Source organism: Carcharodon carcharias, chromosome 2, assembly GCF_017639515.1.
Source record: "Carcharodon carcharias isolate sCarCar2 chromosome 2, sCarCar2.pri, whole genome shotgun sequence".
Classification (NCBI taxonomy): domain Eukaryota; kingdom Metazoa; phylum Chordata; class Chondrichthyes; order Lamniformes; family Lamnidae; genus Carcharodon; species Carcharodon carcharias.
This window is the reverse complement of record NC_054468.1, coordinates 121494685-121504430: the sequence shown is the minus strand read 5'-3', so window position 1 is coordinate 121504430 and position 9746 is coordinate 121494685. Positions and strand designations below refer to the sequence as shown.

The 9746-nt window shown below is 55.2% G+C and overlaps 1 pseudogene; it reads left to right on the top strand.

The window, feature by feature from the left end:
• The first annotated feature begins 8215 nt into the window (after positions 1-8215).
• LOC121288187 overlaps positions 8216-9746 on the top strand; it is a 30401-nt pseudogene continuing 28870 nt past the window's right edge.

The following is a 9746-nucleotide window of genomic DNA, read 5'->3' as shown; positions in this document are numbered from 1 at the left end:
CGACATCAGCAGCACGAGAACCATCAACAGCAGAGGCAACAGCATGAGCAACAGTACCAGTACCAGCTACCGCAGAAACTACATCTGAAGCAACAGGAGCAACACCAGCAGCAACAGCAAGAGAAGCACCAGCAGCAGCTCCACGACCAGTAGCAGCAACAGTATCAGTAGCAGCAATACCTACAGCAACAGCAGGAGCAACAACAGCAGCTTCACCAGCAGCAGCCAACAGCAGCAGCAGCACCAGCACTGGCAACAACAGCAGCAGCAGTACCAAAAGCAGCAGCAGCAGTAGCAACGACCAGCAGCAGCACCAAAAGCAGCAGCGCTGACAGCAACAGGAACAGCAGCAGTAGCAGCAACAGCAGCAATAACATGAGCTGCAACAGCAGTACCAGCAGCAATAACAGCAGCAGCAGCAACTACATCATCACCAGCAGCAGCAACAGCAGCAATGGCAGCAGCAGCAGTAGCAACAGCAGCAGCAACATCAGCAGCAGTACCAACAGCAGCAGCAGCTGCAGCAGCTGGCAGTAGCAGCACCAAAAGCAGGAGCACGAACAACAATAGGGACAGCAGAAATAGCATCAACAGCAGCATCAGTAATAGCAGCAGCAACAGCAACAGCAGTACCAGCAGCAATAACAGCAGCAGCAGCAACTACAGCATCACCAGCAGCAGCAACATCAGCAATGGCAGCAGCAGCAGCAGCAACAGCAGCAGTACCAGCAACAGCAGCAGCAACACCAGCAACAGGAAGTGCAGCGCCATCTACAGCGACAACAGCAGCAGCAGTAACAGCCAGAGCAGCACCAGCAAAAGCAGCAGCCAGAGCAGCACCAACACCACCAGCAGCAGCAGTAGCAAAACCAGCAACAACAGCAACAGCACCAGCAGGAACACCAGCATCACCTGCTGCAACAGCAACAGCACCAGCAGCAGTATCAGTTGCAGCAACAGCAGCAGCAACAGCATCAGCAGCACCAGCAGCAGCAACACCTCCAGTAGCAGCAATAGCATCAGTAGCAGCAATAGCTGCAGCAACAGCAGCAACAACAGCAGCAGCACGAGCACCAACACCAGCAGCAACAGCAGCAGCAGCAGCAGCCAAAGCACCAGCAACAGCAACAGCAGCAGCAACAGCAGCAGCAGTACCAACAGCACCAGCAGCTGCAGCAGCTGGCAGCAGCAGCACCAAAAGCAGCAGCACGAACAACAATAGGGACAGCAGCAGTAGCAGCAACAGCAGCATCAGCAACAGTAGCATCAGCAATAGCAGCAGCAACAGCAACAGCAGTAGCAGCAGCAATAACAGCAGCAGCAGCAACTACAGCATCACCAGCAGCAGCAACAGCAGCAATGGCAGCATCAGCAGCAGCAACAGCAGCAACAGGAAGAGCAGCGCCATCAACAGCAGCAACAGCAGCAGCAGTAATAGCCAGAGCAGGACCAGCAAAAGCAGCAGCCACAGCAGCACCAACACCACCAGCAGCAGCAGTACCAACACCAGCAACAACAGCAACAGCACCAGCAGCAACACCAGCATCACCAGCTGCAACAGCAACAGCAACAGCACCAGCAGCAGTATCATTTGCAGCAACAGCAGCAGCACCAGCATCAGCAGCACCAGCAGCAGCAGCACCACCAGTAGCAGCAATAGCATCAGTAGCAGCAATAGCTGCAGCAACAGCAGCAGCAACAGCAGCAGCAGGAGCACCAACACCAGCAGCAACAGCAGCAGCAGCAGCCAAAGCATCAGCTACAGCAACAACAGCAGCAGCAGCAGCCGTATCAGTTGCAGCAACAGCAGCAGCACCAGTATCAGCAGCACCAGAACCAGCAGCAACATCAGCAGCACTAGCACCAGCAACAGCAGCAGCAACAGCATAAGCAGCAGCACCAGTACCAGCAACAGCAGCAAATACATCTGCAGCAACAGGAGCAACACCAGCAGCAACAGTAAGAGCAGCACCAGCAGCAGCACCACGACCAGTAGCAGCAACAGGATCAGTAGCAACAATAGCTACAGCAAAAGCAGGAGCAACAACAGCAGCAACACCAGCAACAACAGGAAGAGCAGCACCAGCAGCAGCACCAGCACGAGTAGCAGCAACAGGATCAGTAGCAGCAATAGCTACAGCAACAGCAGGAGCAACAGCAGCCAAAGCACCAGCAGCAGCACCAACACCAGCAGCAACAGTAGCAGCAGGCAAAGCACCAGCAACAGCAACAGCAGCAGCAACAGCAGCAGCAGTACCAACAGCAGCAGCAGCTGCAGCAGCTGTCAGCAGCAGCACCAAAAGCAGCAGCAAAAACAACAATAGGGAGAGCAGCAGTAGCAGCAACAGCAGCATCAGCAATAGCACTAGCAACAGCAACAGCAGTACCAGCAGCAATAACAGCAGCAGCAGCAACAACAACATCACCAGCAGCAGCAACAGCAGCAACACCAGCAGCAGCAGCAGCACCAGCAACAGCAGCAGCAACACCAGCAACAGGAAGAGCAGCGCCATCAACAGTGGCAACTGCAGCAGCAGCAGTAACAGCCAGAGCAGCACCAGCAAAAGCAGCAGCCACAGCAGCACCAACACCACCAGCAGCAGCAGTACCAACACCAGCAACAACAGCAACAGCACCAGCAGGAACACCAGCATCACCAGCTGCAACAGCAACAGCAACAGCACCAGCAGCAGTATCAGTTGCAGCAACAGCAGCAGCACCAGCAGCAGCAGCACCAGCAACAGCAGCACCACCAGTAGCAGCAATAGCATCAGTAGCAGCAATAGCTGCAGCAACAGCAGCAGCAACAGCAGCAGCAGGAGCACCAACACCAGCAGCAACAGCAGCAGCAGCAGCCAAAGCACCAGCTACAGCAACAACAGCAGCAGCAGCAGCCGTATCAGTTGCAGCAACAGATGCAGCAACAGCAGCCAAAGCACCAGCAACAGCACCAACACCCGCAAAAAATGTAGCAGCAGCCAAAGCACCAGCAACAGCAACAGCAGCAGCAACTGCAGCAGCAGTACCAACAGCAGCAGCAGCTGCAGCAGCTGGCAGCAGCAGCACCAAAAGCAGCAGCACGAACAACAATAGGTACAGCAGCAGTAGCAGCAACAGCAGCATCAGCAATAGCAGCAGCAACAGCAACAGCAGTAGCAGCAGCAATAACAGCAGCAGCAGCAACTACAGCATCACCAGCAGCAGCAACAGCAGCAATGGCAGCAGCAGCAGCAGCCACAGCAGCAACAGGATGAGCAGCGCCATCAACAGCGGCAACAGCAGCAGCAACAGCAGCAGCAGTAAGAGCCAGAGCAGCACCAGCAAAAGCAGCAGCCACAGCAGCACCAACACCACCAGCAGCAGCAGTATCAAGATCAGTAAGAGCAACAGGATCAGTAGCAACAATAGCTACAGCAACAGCAGGAGAAACAACAACAGCTGCACCAGCAGCAGCACCAACACCGGCAGCAACAGTAGCAGCAGCCAAAGCACCAGCAACAGAAACAGCAGTAGCATCAGCAGCAGCAGTACCAACAGCACCAGCAGCTACAGCAGCTAGCAGCATCAGCACCAACAGCAGCAACACGAACAACAATAGGGACAGCAGCAGTAGCAGCAACAGCAGAATCAGCAATAGCAGCAGCAACAGCAACAGCAGTACCAACAGCAATAACAGCAGCAGCAGAAACTACAGCATCACCAGCAGCAGCAACAGCAGCAACACCAGCAGCAACAGCAAGAGCAGCACCAGCAGCAGCACCACCACCAGTAGCAGCAACAGGATCAGTAGCAGCAATAGCTACAGCAACAGCAGGAGCAACAGCTGCCAAAGCACCCGCAGCAGCACCAACACCCGCAGCAAATGTAGCAGCAGCCAAAGCACCAGCAACAGCAACAGCAGCAGCAACTGCAGCAGCAGTACCAACAGCAGCAGCAGCTGCAGCAGCTGGCAGCAGCAGCACCAAAAGCAGCAGAACGAACAGCAGTAGGGACAGCAGCAGTAGCAGCAACAGCAGCATCAGCAATAGCAGCAGCAACAGCAACAGCAGTAGCAGCAGCAATAACAGCAGCAGCAGCAACTACAGCATCGCCAGCAGCAGCAACAGCAGCAATGGCAGCATCAGCAGCAGCAACAGCAGCAACAGGAAGAGCAGCGCCATCAACAGCAGCAACAGCAGCAGCAACAGCAGCAGCAGTAACAGCCAGAGCAGGACCAGCAAAAGCAGCAGCCACAGCAGCACCAACACCACCAACAGCAGCAGTACCAACACCAGCAACAACAGCAACAGCACCAGCAGCAACACCAGCATCACCAGCTGCAACAGCAACAGCAACAGCACCAGCAGCAGTATCAGTCGCAGCAACAGCAGCAGCACCAGCATCAGCAGCACCAGCAGCAGCAGCACCACCAGTAGCAGCAATAGCATCAGTAGCAGCAATAGCTGCAGCAACAGCAGCAGCAACAGCAGCAGCAGGATCACCAACACCAGCAGCAACAGCAGCAGCAGCAGCCAAAGCACCAGCTACAGCAACAACAGCAGCAGCAGCAGCCGTATCAGTTGCAGCAACAGCAGCAGCACCAGTATCAGCAGCACCAGAACCAGCAGCAACATCAGCAGCACTAGCACCAGCAACAGCAGCAGCAACAGCATAAGCAGCAGCACCAGTACCAGCAACAGCAGCAACTACATCTGCAGCAACAGGAGCAACACCAGCAGCAACAGCAAGAGCAGCACCAGCAGCAGCAAAACGACCAGTAGCAGCAACAGGATCAGTAGCAACAATAGCTACGGCAACAGCAGGAGCAACAACAGCAGCAACACCAGCAACAACAGGAAGAGCAGCACCAGCAGCAGCACCAGCACCAGTAGCAGCAACAGGATCAGTAGCAGCAATAGCTACAGCAACAGCAGGAGCAACAGCAGCCAAAGCACCAGCAGCAGCACCAACACCAGCAGCAACAGTAGCAGCAGGCAAAGCACCAGCAACAGCAACAGCAGCCGCCACAGCAGCAGCAGTACCAACAGCAGCAGCAGCTGCAGCAGCTGTCAGCAGCAGCACCAAAAGCAGCAGCACGAACAACAATAGGGACAGCAGCAGTAGCAGCAACAGCAGCATCAGCAATAGCAGTAGCAACAGCAACAGCAGTACCAGCAGCAATAACAGCAGCAGCAGCAACTACAGCATTACCAGCAGCAGCAACAGCAGCAACACCAGCAGCAGCAGCAGTACCAGCAACAGCAGCAGCAACACCAGCAACAGGAAGAGCAGCGCCATCAAAAGTGGCAACAGCAGCAGCAGCAGTAAGAGCCAGAGCAGCACCAGCAAAAGCAGCAGCCACAGCAGCACCAACACCACCAGCAGCAGCAGTACCAACACCAGCAACAACAGCAACAGCACCAGCAGGAACACCAGCATCAACAGCTGCAACAGCAACAGCAACAGCACCAGCAGCAGTATCAGTTGCAGCAACAGCAGCAGCACCAGCAGCAGTAGCACCAGCAGCAGCAGCACCACCAGTAGCAGCAATAGCATCAGTAGCAGCAATAGCTCCAGCAACAGCAGCAGCAACAGCAGCAGCAGGAGCACCAACACCAGCAGCAACAGCAGCAGCAGCAGCCAAAGCACCAGCTACAGCAACAACAGCAGCAGCAGCAGCCGTATCAGTTGCAGCAACAGCAGCAGCAACAGTATCAGCAGCACCAGAACCAGCAGCAACATCAGCAGCACTAGCACCAGCAACCGCAGTAGCAACAGCATAAGCAGCAGCACCAGTACCAGCAACAGCAGCAACTACATCTGCAGCAACAGCAGCATCACCAGCAGTTACAGCAACAGCAGCACCAGCAGCAGCACCACGACCAGTTGCAGCAACAGGATCAGTAGCAACAATAGCTACAGCAACAGCAGGAGCAACAACAGCAGCTGCACCAGCAGCAGCCACCAGCAGCAGAAGCTCCAGGACTGGCAGCAACAGTAGCAGCAGCCAAAGCACCAGCAGCAGCAGCAGCAGCAGCAGTACCAACAGCACCAGCAGCTGCAGCAACTAGAAGCAGCAGCACCAACAGCAGCAGCACCAACAACAACAGGAACAGCAGCATCAGCAATAGCAGCAGCATCAGCAACAGCAGTACCAGCAGCAATAACAGCAGCAGCAGCAACTACAGCATCACCAGCAGCAGCAACTTCAGCAACACCAGCAGCAACAGGAAGAGCAGCACCAGCAGAAGCACCATAACCAGTAGCAGGAACAGGATCAGTAGCAGCACCAGCAGCAGCACCACCACCAGCAGCAGCAACAGGATCAGTAGCAGAAATAGCTACAGCAGCAGCAGGAGCCACAGCAGCCAAAGCACCAGCAGCAGCACCAACACCGGCAGCAACAGTAGCAGCAGGCAAAGCACCAGCAACAGCAACAGCAGCAGCAGCACCAACAGCAGCAGCAGCTGCAGCAGCTGGCAGCAGCAGCATCAAAAGCAGCAGCACGAACAACAATAGGGACAACAGAAGTAGCAGCAACAGCAGCATCAGTAATAGCAGCAGCAACAGCAACAGCAGTACCAGCAGCAATAACCGCAGCAGCAGCAACTACAGCATCACCAGCAGCAGCAACATCAGCAATGGCAGCAGCAGCAGCAGCAACAGCAGCAGTACCAGCAACAGCAGCAGCAACACCAGCAACAGAAAGTGCAGCGCCATCAACAGCGACAACAGCAGCAGCAACAGCAGCAGCAGTATCAGCCAGAGCAGCACCAGCAAAAGCAGCAGCCACAGCAGCATCAACACCACCAACAGCAGCAGCACCAACACCAGCAACAACAGCAACAGCACCAGCAGGAACACCAGCATCACCAGCTGCAACAGCAACAGCAACAGCACAAGCAGCAGTATCAGTTGCAGCAACAGCAGCAGCACCAGCATCAGCAGCACCAGCAGCAGCAGCACCTCCTTTAGCAGCAATAGCATCAGTAGCAGCAATAGCTGCAGCAACAGCAGCAGCAACAGCAGCAGCAGGATCACCAACTCCAGCAGCAACAGCAGCAGCAGCAGCAGGCAAAGCACCAGCATCAGCAGCAGCAGCAGCATCAGCATCAGCCGTATCATTTGCAGCAACAGCAGCAGCATCAGTATCAGCAGTACCAGGACCAGCAGCAACATCAGCAGCACTAGCACCAGCAACAGCAGAGGCAACAGCATGAGCAGCAGCACCAGTACCAGCAACAGCAGCAACTACATCTGCAGCAACAGGAGCAACACCAGCAGCAACAGCAAGAGCAGTACCAGCAGCAGCACCATGACCAGTAGCAGCAACAGGATCAGTAGCAGCAATAGCTACAGCAACAGCAGGAGCAACAACAGCAGCTGCATCAGCAGCAGCCACCAGCACTGGACGCAACAGCAGCTGCAGTACCAACAGCAGCAGCAGCTGAGGCAACGACCAACAGCAGCACCAAAGGCAGCAGCACCAACAGCAACAGGAACAGCAGCAGGAGCAGCAACAGCAGTAACAACATGAGCTGCAACAGCAGCAAAACCAGTAGCAACAGCAAGAGCAGCACCAGCAGCAGCACCACCACCAGTAGCAGCAAAAGGATCAGTAGCAGCAATAGCTACAGCAACAGCAGGAGCAACAGCAGCAGCTGCACCAGCAGCAGCACCAACACCGGCAACAACAGTAGCAGCAGCCAAAGCCCCAGCAACAGAAACAGCAGCAGCAACAGCAGCAGCAGTACCAACAGCACCAGCAGCTACAGCAGCTAGCAGCAGCAGCACCAACAGCAGCAGCACGAACAACAATAGGGACTGCAGCAGTAGCAGCAACAGCAGCATCAGCAATAGCAGCAGTAACAGCAACAGCAGTACCAACAGCAATAACAGCAGCAGCAGCAACTACAGCATCACCAGCAGCAGCAACAGCAGCAACACCAGCAGCAACAGCAAGAGCAGCACCAGCAGCAGCACCACCACCAGTAGCAGCAACAGGATCAGTAGCAGCAATAGCTACAGCAACAGCAGGAGCAACAGCAGCCAAAGCACCAGCAGCAGCACCAACACCCGCAGCAAATGTAGCAGCAGCCAAAGCACCAGCAACAGCAACAGCAGCAGCAACTGCAGCAGCAGTACCAACAGCAGCAGCAGCTGCAGCAGCTGGCAGCAGCAGCACCAAAAGCAGCAACACGAACAACAATAGGGACGGCAGCAGTAGCAGCAACAGCAGCATCAGCAATAGCAGCAGCAACAGCAACAGCAGTACCAGCAGCAATAACAGCAGCAGCAGCAACTACAGCATCACCAGCAGCAGCAACATCAGCAATGGCAGCAGCAGCAGCAGCAACAGCAGCAGTACCAGCAACAGCAGCAGCAACACCAGCAACAGGAAGTGCAGCGCCATCAACAGCGACAACAGCAGCAGCAGTAACAGCCAGAGCAGCACCAGCAAAAGCAGCAGCCAGAGCAGCACCAACACCACCAGCAGCAGCAGTAGCAAAACCAGCAACAACAGCAACAGCACCAGCAGGAACACCAGCATCACCTGCTGCAACAGCAACAGCACCAGCAGCAGTATCAGTTGCAGCAACAGCAGCAGCAACAGCATCAGCAGCACCAGCAGCAGCAACACCTCCAGTAGCAGCAATAGCATCAGTAGCAGCAATAGCTGCAGCAACAGCAGCAACAACAGCAGCAGCACGAGCACCAACACCAGCAGCAACAGCAGCAGCAGCAGCAGCCAAAGCACCAGCAACAGCAACAGCAGCAGCAACAGCAGCAGCAGTACCAACAGCAGCAGCAGCTGCAGCAGCTGGCAGCAGCAGCACCAAAAGCAGCAGCACGAACAACAATAGGGACAGCAGCAGTAGCAGCAACAGCAGCATCAGCAACAGTAGCATCAGCAATAGCAGCAGCAACAGCAACAGCAGTAGCAGCAGCAATAACAGCAGCAGCAGCAAATACAGCATCACCAGCAGCAGCAACAGCAGCAATGGCAGCATCAGCAGCAGCAACAGCAGCAACAGGAAGAGCAGCGCCATCAACAGCAGCAACAGCAGCAGCAGTAATAGCCAGAGCAGCACCAGCAAAAGCAGCAGCCACAGCAGCACCAACACCACCAGCAGCAGCAGTACCAACACCAGCAACAACAGCAACAGCACCAGCAGCAACACCAGCATCACCAGCTGCAACAGCAACAGCAACAGCACCAGCAGCAGTATCATTTGCAGCAACAGCAGCAGCACCAGCATCATCAGCACCAGCAGCAGCAGCACCACCAGTAGCAGCAATAGCATCAGTAGCAGCAATAGCTGCAGCAACAGCAGCAGCAACAGCAGCAGCAGGATCACCAACACCAGCAGCAACAGCAGCAGCAGCAGCCAAAGCACCAGCTACAGCAACAACAGCAGCAGCAGCAGCCGTATCAGTTGCAGCAACAGCAGCAGCACCAGTATCAGCAGCACCAGAACCAGCAGCAACATCAGCAGCACTAGCACCAGCAACAGCAGCAGCAACAGCATAAGCAGCAGCACCAGTACCAGCAACAGCAGCAAATACATCTGCAGCAACAGGAGCAACACCAGCAGCAACAGTAAGAGCAGCACCAGCAGCAGCACCACGACCAGTAGCAGCAACAGGATCAGTAGCAACAATAGCTACAGCAACAGCAGGAGCAACAACAGCAGCAACACCAGCAACAACAGGAAGAGCAGCACCAGCAGCAGCACCAGCACCAGTAGCAGCAACAGGATCAGTAG